The following is a 12,262-nucleotide window of genomic DNA, read 5'->3' as shown; positions in this document are numbered from 1 at the left end:
TCAATTGGCCATTTAGTCTTTTGGGTTTTAACATTCTGCCATTCTTGTCGTTGCTCTTAAATCTCCTCACAATCTCTTTGTTAAATCCCTGTAAACCGAACCCCATGTCTTCCCTTTTCTCTCCATCGGCCATAATTTTTCCCACTCCCCAAACAAAATCGTTTCAACCTTATTTTTCTTCACCACCCATTTCCAAAATTATCATTTCCTCCGAAATCCTTTGTCGATGCCGAAACCTGCTGATAGGAATCCATTGTTCTCAATCTTGTCGAGTGCCGAACCTTCCAATCCACTGTAAGGATCAAGGATCAAGGGTTAAGGTTTATTTTTTAGTTATTGTTTTGTTTTTTTCTGTTTTGATTTCATTGCATTGTTATTGAATAATTTAAAGTTATGGGTTGTGATGATCCTTTCTTAGAAACGATTTCCCAGTCCTGGAGGATGCTTATGTGAGTCAGAATCACACTGTAAAATCCATTTTGGAGCTTGTTCGATCTATTGATGGTGATACTAATTGGTTATGATCCTATTGCACTTGCAACTTTTAGGGTATTTTTCTTCCATTTCTTTTCTACTTCCAATTTCAATTTCAATTTCTGCAAATTTTTTAGTTTTTCATCTGTATATTGTTTTCCAATGGTCATTTGTTGTGTGGTGTCTTTCTTGTAAGTCATTGGTTACTTTGTAAAGAGAAACACATTATGCACTATGTCATCGTTCTACTCTTTCTGCAACATTTCCATAAAGAAGCAAGAAAACAGCTAGCAGGCAGATCAAACTTCCTTAAATATTCAATTGGCCATTTCGCCATTTTGGATTTAACATTACTGCATTTGTGTCGTTACCCTTAAATCTCCTCACATCTCTTTGTTCTTCCAACAATCGTTAAGAAAAATTCCTGTAAACCGAACCCCATGTATTCCCTTTTCTCCTCACTCGCCAGAATTTTCCCCACTCTCCAAACAAAATCATTTCAGCCTTATTTTTGTTCACTACCCATTTCCAAAAATTTCATTTCCCTCTGAAAATCTTTGTCGATGGCCAAACCTGTGGCTGGGAACCGAATGTTCTCGATCATGTCCAGTGTTGAACCTCCCGATGGACTGCAAGGATCAAGGGTTAAGGTTGGTTTTTCTATTTTTGTTGGTTAGAGTTTGTGTTCTGTTTTTCTTTTTTACTTTGAGTTAAATCCTTTGTATTTGAAGAAATTAAAGTTATGGGATGTGATGCATGTTGGCAGGGAGCTAATTCCTTAGAAGTTGGTTAGTGTTCTTGTTCTGTTTTTTTTTTTTTACCTCGAGTTAGTTACATTGTTTATGAAGAAATGAAAGTTATGGGATGTGATGTATGTTGGTTGGTAGGGAGCTGAATCCTTTCTTAGGAACGTTTTGGGGAGCATGGAGGCTGTTTATTTGAGTCGGAAGCCCGCTGCAAAATCTGTTTTGGAGTTTGTTTCGATCTATCCATGATGATACAAATTTGTTATGATCATACTGCATTTTGAAGTTTTGGGGTATTTTTCTTCCATTTCTTTTCTTCTTCCAATTTCCGCTTATCTTTTTATTCTTTCTTCTGTTTATTATTTTCTAATGGTCACTTGTTGTGCAATATCTTTCTTTTAAGTCATTGGCTACTTGTTGTGAAATGGTGTCACTTCTTAGGAACGTTTTGGGAGCATGGAGGCTGTTTATTTGAGTCGGAAGCCCACTGCAAAATCTGTTTTGGAGTTTGTTCGATCTGTCCATGATGATACAAATTTGTTATGATCATATTGCATTTTGAAGTTTTGGGTATTTTTTCCATTTCTTTTCTACTTCCAATTTCTGCTTATTTTTTATTCTTTCGTATGTATATTATTTTTTAATGGTCACTTGTTGTGCAATGCTTTCTTTTAAGTCATTGGCTACTTTGTACAGAGAAGAACAAAGTGAACTATGTTATCGTTCTACTCTTTCTACCCCATTTCTGTAAAGAAGCAAGAAAACACCTAACAGGCATATCAATTTGCTTAAACATTCAATTGGCCATTTAGTCTTTTTGGGATTTAACATTTTGCCATTCTTGTCGTTGCCCTTAAATCTCCTCACAAACTCTTTGTTCTTCCAACAATCATTGAGAAAGATCCCTAGAATCGGAGCCCCATGTCTTTCCTTTCTCCACGCCGGCCAGAATTTTGCCCACTCTCGAAACAAAATCTTTCCAACCTTACTTTTCTTTACAACCTTTCCAAAAAATTCATTTTCGCTTTTTGGAAAATCATCGTCTATGCCGAAACCTGCATCTTGGAACTGATTGTTCTCGATCAAGTCCAGTGCTGAACCCCCAAATGGACTGCAAGGATCACGGGTGAAGGTTTATTTCTTTCTTATCGTTGGTTAGAGTTTTTGTTTCGTGTTGTACTGCCTTGACTTAATTCCATTATTTTGAAGAATTTAAAGTTATGGGTTTTGATGATCCTTTCTTAGGAACGTTTTGGCAAGACTGTACACTGCCTATTTGAGTCGGAATCCCACTGCAATATCCATTTTGGAGCTTATTCGATCAGTTCATGTTGATACAAATTTTTTTTATGATCATAATGCATTTGGAAATTTTGGGTATTGTTCTTCGTTCCATTTTTTTACTTCCAATTTCATTTCAATTTCTGCATATTTTTTTCTTTCTTATGTATATTGTTTTCTAATGCTCATATGTGGTGCAATGTCTTTCTTTTAAGTCATTGGTTTTTTGGTGAATAGAAAAACAAAGGGAACTATGTCATCGTTCTATTGTTTCTACGACATTTCCATAAAGAAGCAAGCCAGATCAAACATTCTGCCATTCTTTTGGTTGACCTTAAATCTCCTCACAACCTCTTTGTTCTTCCAACAATCATTAAGAAAACCCTGTAACCGAACCCCATGTCTTCCCTTTTCTCCCCACCGGCCGGAATTTTTCCCACTCTCCACACAAAATCCTCTCAACCTTATTTTTCTTGACTACCCATTTCCAAAATTTTCATTTCCTTGGAAATTCTTTGTCGATACCGAAACCTGCAGCTGGGAATCGATTGTTGTCGATCATGTCCGGTGCTGAACCTCCCCAATGGACTGCAAGGATCAGGTTAGGTTATGTTTATTTTTTTTTCTTTTGTTATTCTGTTTTGTTTTTGAGTTCTTGTTCTGTTTTTTTCTGCTTTGATTTAATTGCATTGGTTTTGAAGAATTTAACGTTATGGGTTGTGATGCATGTTGATAGCAAGTTGAATCCTTTATTAGGAATGTTTTGCTGAGCATGGAGTCAGTTTATCCGAGTCGGAATCCCACTGCAAAATCTGTTTTGGGGCTTGTTCGATCTGTTCATCATGATACAATTTGTTGAGATCATATCGCTTTTAGAACTTTTGGGGTATTTTCTTCCTCTCATTTTTTTACTTCCAACTTCATTTTTATTTATGGATTGATCATTCAATTTCACAAACCCACTGGTTATGGTCAAAAACATATTTAAGTTGAAGGTTATAGATAATATACATTACCTCGTCAATTCTTTGTTCTTCCAACATCATTAAGAAAAATCCTGTAAACTGAACCCCATGTATTCTTTTTCTTCCTCACCGCCAGAATTTTGCCCTCTCAAACAAAATCATTTCAGCTTATTTTGTTCACTTACACATTTCAAAATTTCAATTCCTTGAATCTTTTGTCGTGGCCAAAACCTGTGGCTGGGAACGAACGTTCTCGATCATGTCAGTGCTTTAACCTCCCGATGGACTGCAAGGATCAAGGGTTAAGGTTGGTTTTTCTATTTTTGTTGGTTAGAGTTCTGTTCTGTGTTTTTTTTTTTTTTTTTACTTGAGTTAAATTTTGTATTTGAAGAAATTAAAGTTATGGGTTTGATGCATTTGGCAGGGAGCTGATTCTTAAAAGTTGGTTTGTACTTGTCTGTTTTTTTTTTTTTAACCTTGAGTTAGTTACATGTTTTTTTGTCGGAACTGAAATCAGTTTCTTCGGAACGTTTTGGGGAGCATGGAGGCTGTTTATTTGAGTCGGAAGTCCACTGCAAAATCTGTTTAAGGTTTAGGAGGGTCCTATGTTCAAAAGTTTGCTGGTGTGTATCTTTGTTGGCTCGACATGTTTTTAATTTATGATTGTTGTTGGTGGAGAGAGCGGAAGATGTCGGGGACAGTTTGGAGAAGATCAAGCGGCAGCTGGCCTCTGGGTCTGGTCAGAATTTGTTGCAGGGTCCCCTTCTAAAGCGATCTGAAACAGTAAACTAACGCATTGCAACTCTTTCTGTCTTTCCTTTTGTTTTGAATTGATGGTTACTGCTTAATTGCGCTGCCTTTAGGTCTTCCATTTAAATCGTTCTGACTGTTTTAGTGATATTTGAAGACTTAATTAAATCACCTAGTAGTACTTATTAAGATCAGGACGTCGGGATTTGTGATTTCAAGGAGATTAGAAATGTGAGAAATGCCCATGTTCGTGATCTAACTGCCCGCATATTTGTGTTTATGAATATGGCCGTCGATGTGATAGTATTCTCAGACTGTTTTGTAGTGCGCATATGCAGAATTGTGGTCACATTTGATCAGCCTTCTATTTTCTGCGTTTCTGTTCTTAGACAGCATTTTTTATGGCAATGAGCCTTCATTGTAGCAAATCTGATTTTCTCTATTACAATGTTTGCAGTTGAGGAAATGGAATGAGCGATGGGTAGTTTTGGACCCAACAACAGGGAAAATGGAGTAACCATACGTCCCATTTACACTGTTTTTGGTCCTTCCTTGCTTGGTTCAATGTAGTAATATGTTGGTGGAAACAGCTCATTTCTAATGCTGCTGCGATGGTGATGGGGTCAATGGACCTCTGCCAAGAGTGTTCATATCACAAATTGTTGTGGATTAGTTGAGTAAATAAACTCAGGTGCGTTTCACCGAATTCTCGATATGCAGAAATCTGAATATATTTTTTCCTTCTGAAATTTGGCTACAAGCTGTATCTTGGTGCTGCAGTAAGTGTATTGTTAGCGATGTAGTAGGCATAAGGTGGGAATAGGATGCATTTTGTGTTTTATCCATTTAAGTTTTTGGTTTATGCAACAAAATCTTTAGCTTGAATTACAACTTCATATCATTTTTCCTACTGCATTCAGTACATAATCAGAAGATACACTGAATGTTCTTGCATTGGAAAGAAGCATGCTGCTTTGGCTGGTTCTCTGGGTTCCTTCACATGGGAAAAGCCTTTGCATTCAGAGTTTGAGCAATTAGCAAGGCTTTTAATCTCCCATGACTCTGAAACTTATGTTATTTAGGTCACCATATTATCGTGGAGAATGAACCAAATTTCATTTCTGAATTGTGATTTCACCAAGAATTTGAAAACAAAAATGCATATTATTTTCTTTCTGATTCTTTTTTATTGCGTATTATTTTTTATTGGTCATTTACCTCCCACAGATGACATGAATAGCGCCAAACAACTACAAAGAGAACTGCCATACTCCTATAATTGCTGCTAACCTACCTAACTAAGAATATACGACAATCTCGAAAATGTGCCAATGAGAGACATCATCAGTTCCAAAGATCAAGTTTGCCAAGAACTACTCATAGTAGAATTTGCAAATATGTGGTGCAAACTGAGCCAAGAATAGACAACTCCAACCTTTTTGGAATAGACGTGGTTATCAACCTTTTGACTCTCTTCTTCTTTTCTTTCCTGACTTGGATTCACTACCCTGATCATTGGATGAATTTAGTGACTTTCCTTTGAGTTCTCCATTGTTTTCCCAGAAGTTGATGAATGCTTCACATCTCCACTTTCTTTTTCTTTTGCTTTTGAAGATGTGAACTTAACCTTGGTGGAGAGATTGGTATTATTAGACTTATCGCCTGTTTTGGTAGACTTGCCTTTTGAAACAGGAGTTTTTGGGTTTCTTGTTTGGACTTCCCCGTCTTCGATACATCTTGCTTGTTGGACTTTGCAACAGCGGCAGGTGTGGATGTCTCATCGTCCTTAGATTTGCTAGTCTTGTTGGATTCGGCATCATCATTCTTCGACTTGCCAGCGATTTTTGGACCTGTGCTACCAAGTTTACTTCCAATTTCAAGAGTGCCTTGATCCTTTGATTTACTTTCAATTTTTGGAGGCTGGTTTCAGCACAGGTGTGGTTTCCTTTTTATCATCATCACCTGACAATCTTTTCACGTTTTTTCCAGAAATAGATTTAGCTGATCCCTTCTTTCTCTTGACCTCTGATTGTTTTAAAGAACCCCCCTACTCTTGCTGGTTCCATCACCCTTCCTAACAGACTGCTTCAATGTCTTAGTTTCAAAATCACTTGTAGTGTCATTAGTTTACATTTACATTTACGTTGAAGATATAATATTACATTTACGTCATTAGTTTTTGGATGAATTGGTGATTTAACATGCTCTAGAGTGGATAGTTTAGGAGGTTTGTTAGACCACCATTGTTATTTTACTTATAATAGAAGAACGGAAAGTAAGGCACGTTAGTAATCAACACAGTTACTTATTCAAAAGGATGACAGTTATCTAAAACAGGAAGTTAAATGGATGAGAGGGAGATGGGAAAGGGCAGGCAGTTTTTAGTAAAAGGAAGGGCCTGCCAGAATTGTTCTGGTTTTAATTGTAGTATTTTGAATTGTGTTTATTTCTGTTTTGGATTAGGAGGGTTTCTTTGCTTGTTGTTTGTAATTTCTCTGTAATTTTCTTTCTATTGCAACTTTAAGTCTCAAATATCAATATAATAGAAACAGTACATAAGTGTTCTATCAAGGTTGTATGTTCAGAAGTGAGTAGATAGTTAAGGAAGTCTTATGTTCAAAAGTGAGTAGTGTAGGAGGGTCCTATGTTCAAAAGTTTGCTTGTGTGTATCTTTGTTGGCTCAACATGTTTTGAATACATTTTAGGTTAGATTGAGTTTGTTGCACTTGGTTGTCATTTTTGGTCTTGAAATGCTTATTTCAACCTTTTTGGTAGATTATGAGTTACAAACTTACACTTAGGATTTGCTAGGTCGTTTTGAAAACTCAAGTAATACCTAGACACGTTTTGAGCACGTTTTAGGTTGGTTTGAATTAAGTTTGTTGCACTTACACACTTGGTTGCAATTTTGGGTCTTGTAGTGCTTTTTTCACAATGTTTGAACTTTTTTCGTAGGTTATGAGTTACGAACCTACACGTAAGCTGTTTTAGGTCGTTTTGAAAGTTCAAGTGAAACTTAGACACATTTTGAGCATGTTTTAGGTCGTTTTGAGTAAATGGTATGTATATTGTGATTGTTTGATTGCATGTATAATACCTTATTGAGATGTTAATGCTTGATTGAGAAGCTGATAGAACACCAAGTAATGGTTCTTATTTGTTCATTAAGCAACCAAACTATTACAGAATACAATACTCAAACCAGTCTTGAAAACACAGAAAAAATAAGTACTATTACCGACAATAACCAAGTACAAAATAAAACATTCAAACATCAAAAGTAGTTTACGATAATGGAAAACACTTTCTAAGATTAAAGTAACTGAACAACTTCTGTAATTCTGCTCTCCAGAAAATACAGCCCCTCCACTTCCAGAAACTGATTAACCAACCCCCATCTTTCCTTCCATCTCTCCCTTTTAACCTCCCCCTGTAACTAACTGTTGTCCCCACTAAGGTGGTTTCCACTTCCTCCAATTCCATCACCTGTGCACGTGCAATTCCACTTGTCTTTCTTCTGCTATATTGTATTGCAATTGGTGGTCTATCATTACTCTCCCTCTCCAAAGACACCTTGTTCTCAAGGTGGGAAATGAGGAAGCTTTTGTGTAAAATCATCACAATTCTCCCATGTAGCCTCATAAGGTGGTATTCCTTTCCAACTAACAAGCACTTCCCACTTCTTTGTTGCTGGATTTTTAGGATAGCCAAAATTTTCTGCTGGTAGTAACTCTTGAAATGTAGGAACATCATCAATGGTAGTAAATTTTCTGCTGGTAGTAACTCTTGAAATGTAGGAACATTTTGTCAAGAAACCGTAATCAGATGGTGTCCATGTCTCCATCATGTGTTACAGACTCACTCTAGTCTTTGTCAAACTCGGGTCACCCCTTATAACAACATTCTTTTCATTTTGTATGAAAGTTAAAGTGAGTTTCCGCCAATCCACTTTAGTTACCCCAACGTGTGCAGCCACTGCATTCCAAGGATGACATCATGATAGAACACTGATGTAGTGTTTCTATTATATTGACAATTCAAACACAACTTACAACATAAGCAAACCGTGAACCTCAGAAAATGAGTCACGTTACATATAATTCACAAACATCAAACAAAGAAAACCTCCTAATCCAAAATTCCGAACAACAAAATACTAATAAGCAAACCAGAATATAGAACACCAATCTTCTGCTTCCCCTGTCTTTCAAGGAGTATTGCAGACCTTTTCCTTCACTCCAAAAACTCACTTTAACAAAGAGGCAGCCACATTTTCAGGTATAGAAAATAAAGTAGGTAGTATGTAGGAAGGCTAACCAGAACTGAGTTGCATAAGGTTTGTCTTCCGCCTCTAGAGATGTTATATCTTTTCCACCTTTCAAGTTTCTTGTGAATTCGATCAATGACTGGTTGCCAAAAAGACTTTTGTCGAGGGTAGCCTCCCAAAAGGAGACCTAAATATATAATCGGAAGCTTTTCTACCTTGCACCCTATCAGATTTGCTGTTTGAAACAAATCTTCCTCTCCCACATTAACGCCGCTAAGGGCTGATTTTTCCCAGTTTACTTTCTGCCTCAAACACCATTCGAATAAACTAATGACGTTTTAAAGTTTAAGGAGCATCTTCACATCATACTTACAAAAGAGAAGAGTATCATCGAGAAATTGAGGCAAAAGGAGGTGGATCAAGTCTTTGCCAACAAGGAAACCGTCAAACTGGCTGTTAATATGAAGCTTGTTTATGATTTTTCCTAAAACCTCACTTACTAGGAGGAATAAAAAGGGGGAGAGGGGGTCCCCTTGGCGGATACCTCTAGATGCTGTTATCCGGCCTCTAGGCTTACCATTGATGAAGACTGAATACTTTGGAATTTTTAGGCAGCCCATTATCCATGATATCCATTTTGAACTAAACTTTTTCAAAGATAAATTTTTTTCTAAAAAGTTCCAATTCACCCTATCGAAGGCTTTTTCCAAGTCAAGTTTTAAAATCCATCCTTTTTTCTGTTTTGCCCTATAATCTTCCACGGCCTCGTTAGCAATTAATATTGGGTCAAGAATTTGCCTACCTTCAATAAAGGCGCTTTGAGTGGGGCTTATAATTGCATCCATAACTTGTTTTAGACGTTCAGATAAAACCTTTGCAACGACCTTGTATGCTAACGTAGTAAGGCTGATTGGACGGAAATCCTTGACTAGAGTCACATTCTCTTTTTTCTGCACTAAACAAATAAAGTTTTCTTGGATGCAAGCATTTAATCTTCCATTTCTGTGGAAATCAGACATTAGTGATTTGAAGATATCCTTGAAAATAGACCATTGGGTAATTAGGAACTTCATTGTGAAGCCATCCGGGCCCGGAGCTTTATTGTTGCCAAGTGCCTTTAATGCCTTAAAGATCTCCTCCACTGAAAATTGGGTAACAAGAGCCTCATTCTGAATTGAGGAAACACAAGACCAATTACTGTTAATAGGGATGAATCTGTCCCCCGGAATTCTGGTATAAAGTGACTCAAAAAATTCCAGCACAAGCCTTTCAATGTCGCGGAATGAAGTCGAGACAACCCCATCATCATTTTTTAATTCAGTTATGAGGTTCCTTCTTTTTTTCGCATTTAGAAACCGGTGGAAGAAGCCCGTATTCTCATCACCCAAAGAAAGCCAATTGAGTTTACTCTTCTAAATAAAATTACGCTCTTCGTTTTGATAAATACTAAGTAATTCCGCTTGCAAAGCAGCTCTAGAATTCAACTCTTCTTGATTTAATCCAATCAACTCAGCCACAGAATCATATTTTTCTAATTTTGACATCAAGGATTTCTCTGTTTTTTTTTTTACCTTAGCTTGCGCAGCAATATTCCAAGCTTTTACTGCCAATTTAACTGATCTCAACTGCTCATGAAGAATGAAACCAGCCCATCCCTGGAAGTTAGAGTTGCTCACTGTTTCAACAATAATCTGATTAGAATCACTGGACACCAACCAGCTGTTACAAAACCGAAAAGGAGAGGGACCCCAAAGAAAAGAACCAGCCTCCAAGAATAAAGGAAAGTGATCCGAGAAGATGCGTGCTTTTCGAGAAACCCGAGAATTTTCAAAACAAATATCCCACATCTGATTTATGAAGAATCTGTCTAATAATGATCTTCAAGGAGAATTACCGTCTCTAGACCAAGTGAACCTTCCATTTTGCAATGGAATTTCCATGAGAGAAACCACTATCTGATCGTAATTCTAATTATTTACTTGGCCTTGTTTCTTTGTAGGCAGTGATAGAAAATACCAGAGCAAATGATATACACAAGCGAGTTCCCTTTTTAGTACCGTTTACTAGCAGGGTTAAGATTTTCACTGTAAGCAAGTTATTTTTTTGGTTTCCTTATCCACAATATTGAATTTCTTGGATGACTGTTAGTTATAGAAATATGTAAGATATTTTTTATTTATGGTTACTTTCTCTATAACTCATTTCACAGACACAACTAGCAGCAGCTAGGCAAAGGAATGGATCTCTTGCTGTTTTTGCCAGAAACCGGTTTAGAATTCGACGAAATCATATATTGGAAGATGCTTTCAGTCAGATGAGTGCATTGTCTGAAGTTGATCTTCGAGGATCGGTAATTTCAGACTTCCATGATTTATGAAAAATGAAATTGTTATCTTACTTTTTTCTATCTTTTTCTTTGCCCTCGTGAAAACGACCCCTTCCCTCTTCTGCATCCTATAGTTGCAGAGTTACTTGTAATTGTTTATTAGTTTTTTCTTGTTTGTGTTGGGTCAATTGCTTCACTTTTCTGCATGCAGATACGTGTGTCTTTTGTTAATGAATTTGGAGTTGAGGAGGCAGGAATTGATGGTGGTGGTATTTTTAAAGATGTCATGGAGAACATTACACGGGCAGCCTTTGACGTGCAGTATGGTTTATTTAAGGTTATCACGACATTCCTTATTATTAGCATGGCATGGCTTTGTTAATCCTGTAGTATTATTGGATAACATAGTTGTGAGATCACATTTCAATATAAAAATTGGTTGCTTGAAATCTATTTCATAAAATTTCAGTAATATGTGGGTATGTATTGTTCATTTTTTCTAATATAAGTTATTTTCTGCTTGGTAATCCAGCAAATTGCAGACCATTTGCTCTACCCCAATCCTGGTTCGGGAATGATACATGAGCAACATCTCCAGTTTTTCCATTTCCTCGAAGTTCTTTTGGCAAAGGTATGGCCATAATTCCCAATCATACATGGAATTTACTTTGGTTGATTAGTTTTTTCTTTTTTTGGATAAGGATATCCTGGTCTTGGCCTTATCATGGAAGATTCTTATATATCTTTCACCCCATACTTTGGTTGAATTTTGGAACATTAATGTATCGCCTGACATTCATAAATACAATGTCATAATTTGAAATCTGCTGTCTTCCTACATTATGCATGTTTTTCTGTTATTGAAGTTGCTGCCCGGTTGTGCTAAAAGTTCTCAAGCAGTCATGCTAAAAGATCTCAATCACATTAAATGATTTTTGACAGGATGTTGTTGTTTTACCCTTCTTCCTGTAGGTCATGTTTGAAGGAATTCTTGTTGATATACTTTTTGCAACATTCTTCTTGAGCAAGTTAAAACAGAAGTAAGGTTTTTAAAGATTTACTGTCTTACTGTTTTGTATTTTGTGCTGATCCACTAATCGTAGTATTGATGGTCATGACAATGACTAGTTGCAAGTTACTTGAATTTTTAGGGTTCTAAAAATCTTACATTTCTTACTGCCTACTAATGAGATTGTCAATTGCTAACTTCCAAATGTTGAATTTAGGATTTCCATGCTACATTCACTTTCTTGATCTGCAATTACAGAGCTACTCTATACTGGAATAAAGTCTCATCTGAACTGTACATTGCTTTTGATGCTGTAATTGCAAAGCTAGGAAATCTTTATGTATAATGCCTTTTTTTTTTATCATTTATTAATGAAAATGAGAAGCCTTTTTATAGGCTGGAGATTACAAGAGTTGTTAAACTAACTTGGGGTTGAGTTAGTTT

At 36.6% G+C, this 12,262-nt stretch overlaps 3 long non-coding RNA genes across 3 annotated transcripts; all 3 read left to right on the top strand.

Annotated features, from left to right (window-relative positions):
• Positions 1 to 4,061: 4,061 nt before the first annotated feature.
• On the top strand, positions 4,062 to 4,729 carry LOC116402182. The gene is made up of 2 exons (XR_004214633.1): positions 4,062 to 4,249; positions 4,674 to 4,729. It is a non-coding gene; the product is annotated as an uncharacterized LOC116402182 (long non-coding RNA).
• A 5,725-nt stretch (positions 4,730 to 10,454) lies between these two features.
• On the top strand, positions 10,455 to 11,133 carry LOC116402178. Its single transcript, XR_004214626.1, has 3 exons — positions 10,455 to 10,569; positions 10,693 to 10,833; positions 11,021 to 11,133. It is a non-coding gene; the product is annotated as an uncharacterized LOC116402178 (long non-coding RNA).
• A 217-nt stretch (positions 11,134 to 11,350) lies between these two features.
• Positions 11,351 to 11,953, top strand: LOC116402238. The gene is made up of 2 exons (XR_004214707.1): positions 11,351 to 11,440; positions 11,782 to 11,953. It is a non-coding gene; the product is annotated as an uncharacterized LOC116402238 (long non-coding RNA).
• The last annotated feature ends 309 nt before the right edge of the window (positions 11,954 to 12,262 follow it).

Source organism: Cucumis sativus, chromosome 2, assembly GCF_000004075.3.
Source record: "Cucumis sativus cultivar 9930 chromosome 2, Cucumber_9930_V3, whole genome shotgun sequence".
In the NCBI taxonomy this organism is placed as follows: Eukaryota; Viridiplantae; Streptophyta; class Magnoliopsida; order Cucurbitales; family Cucurbitaceae; genus Cucumis; species Cucumis sativus.
The sequence above is the reverse complement of the archived record's forward strand: the minus strand, read 5'-3'. Positions and strand labels throughout refer to the sequence as shown.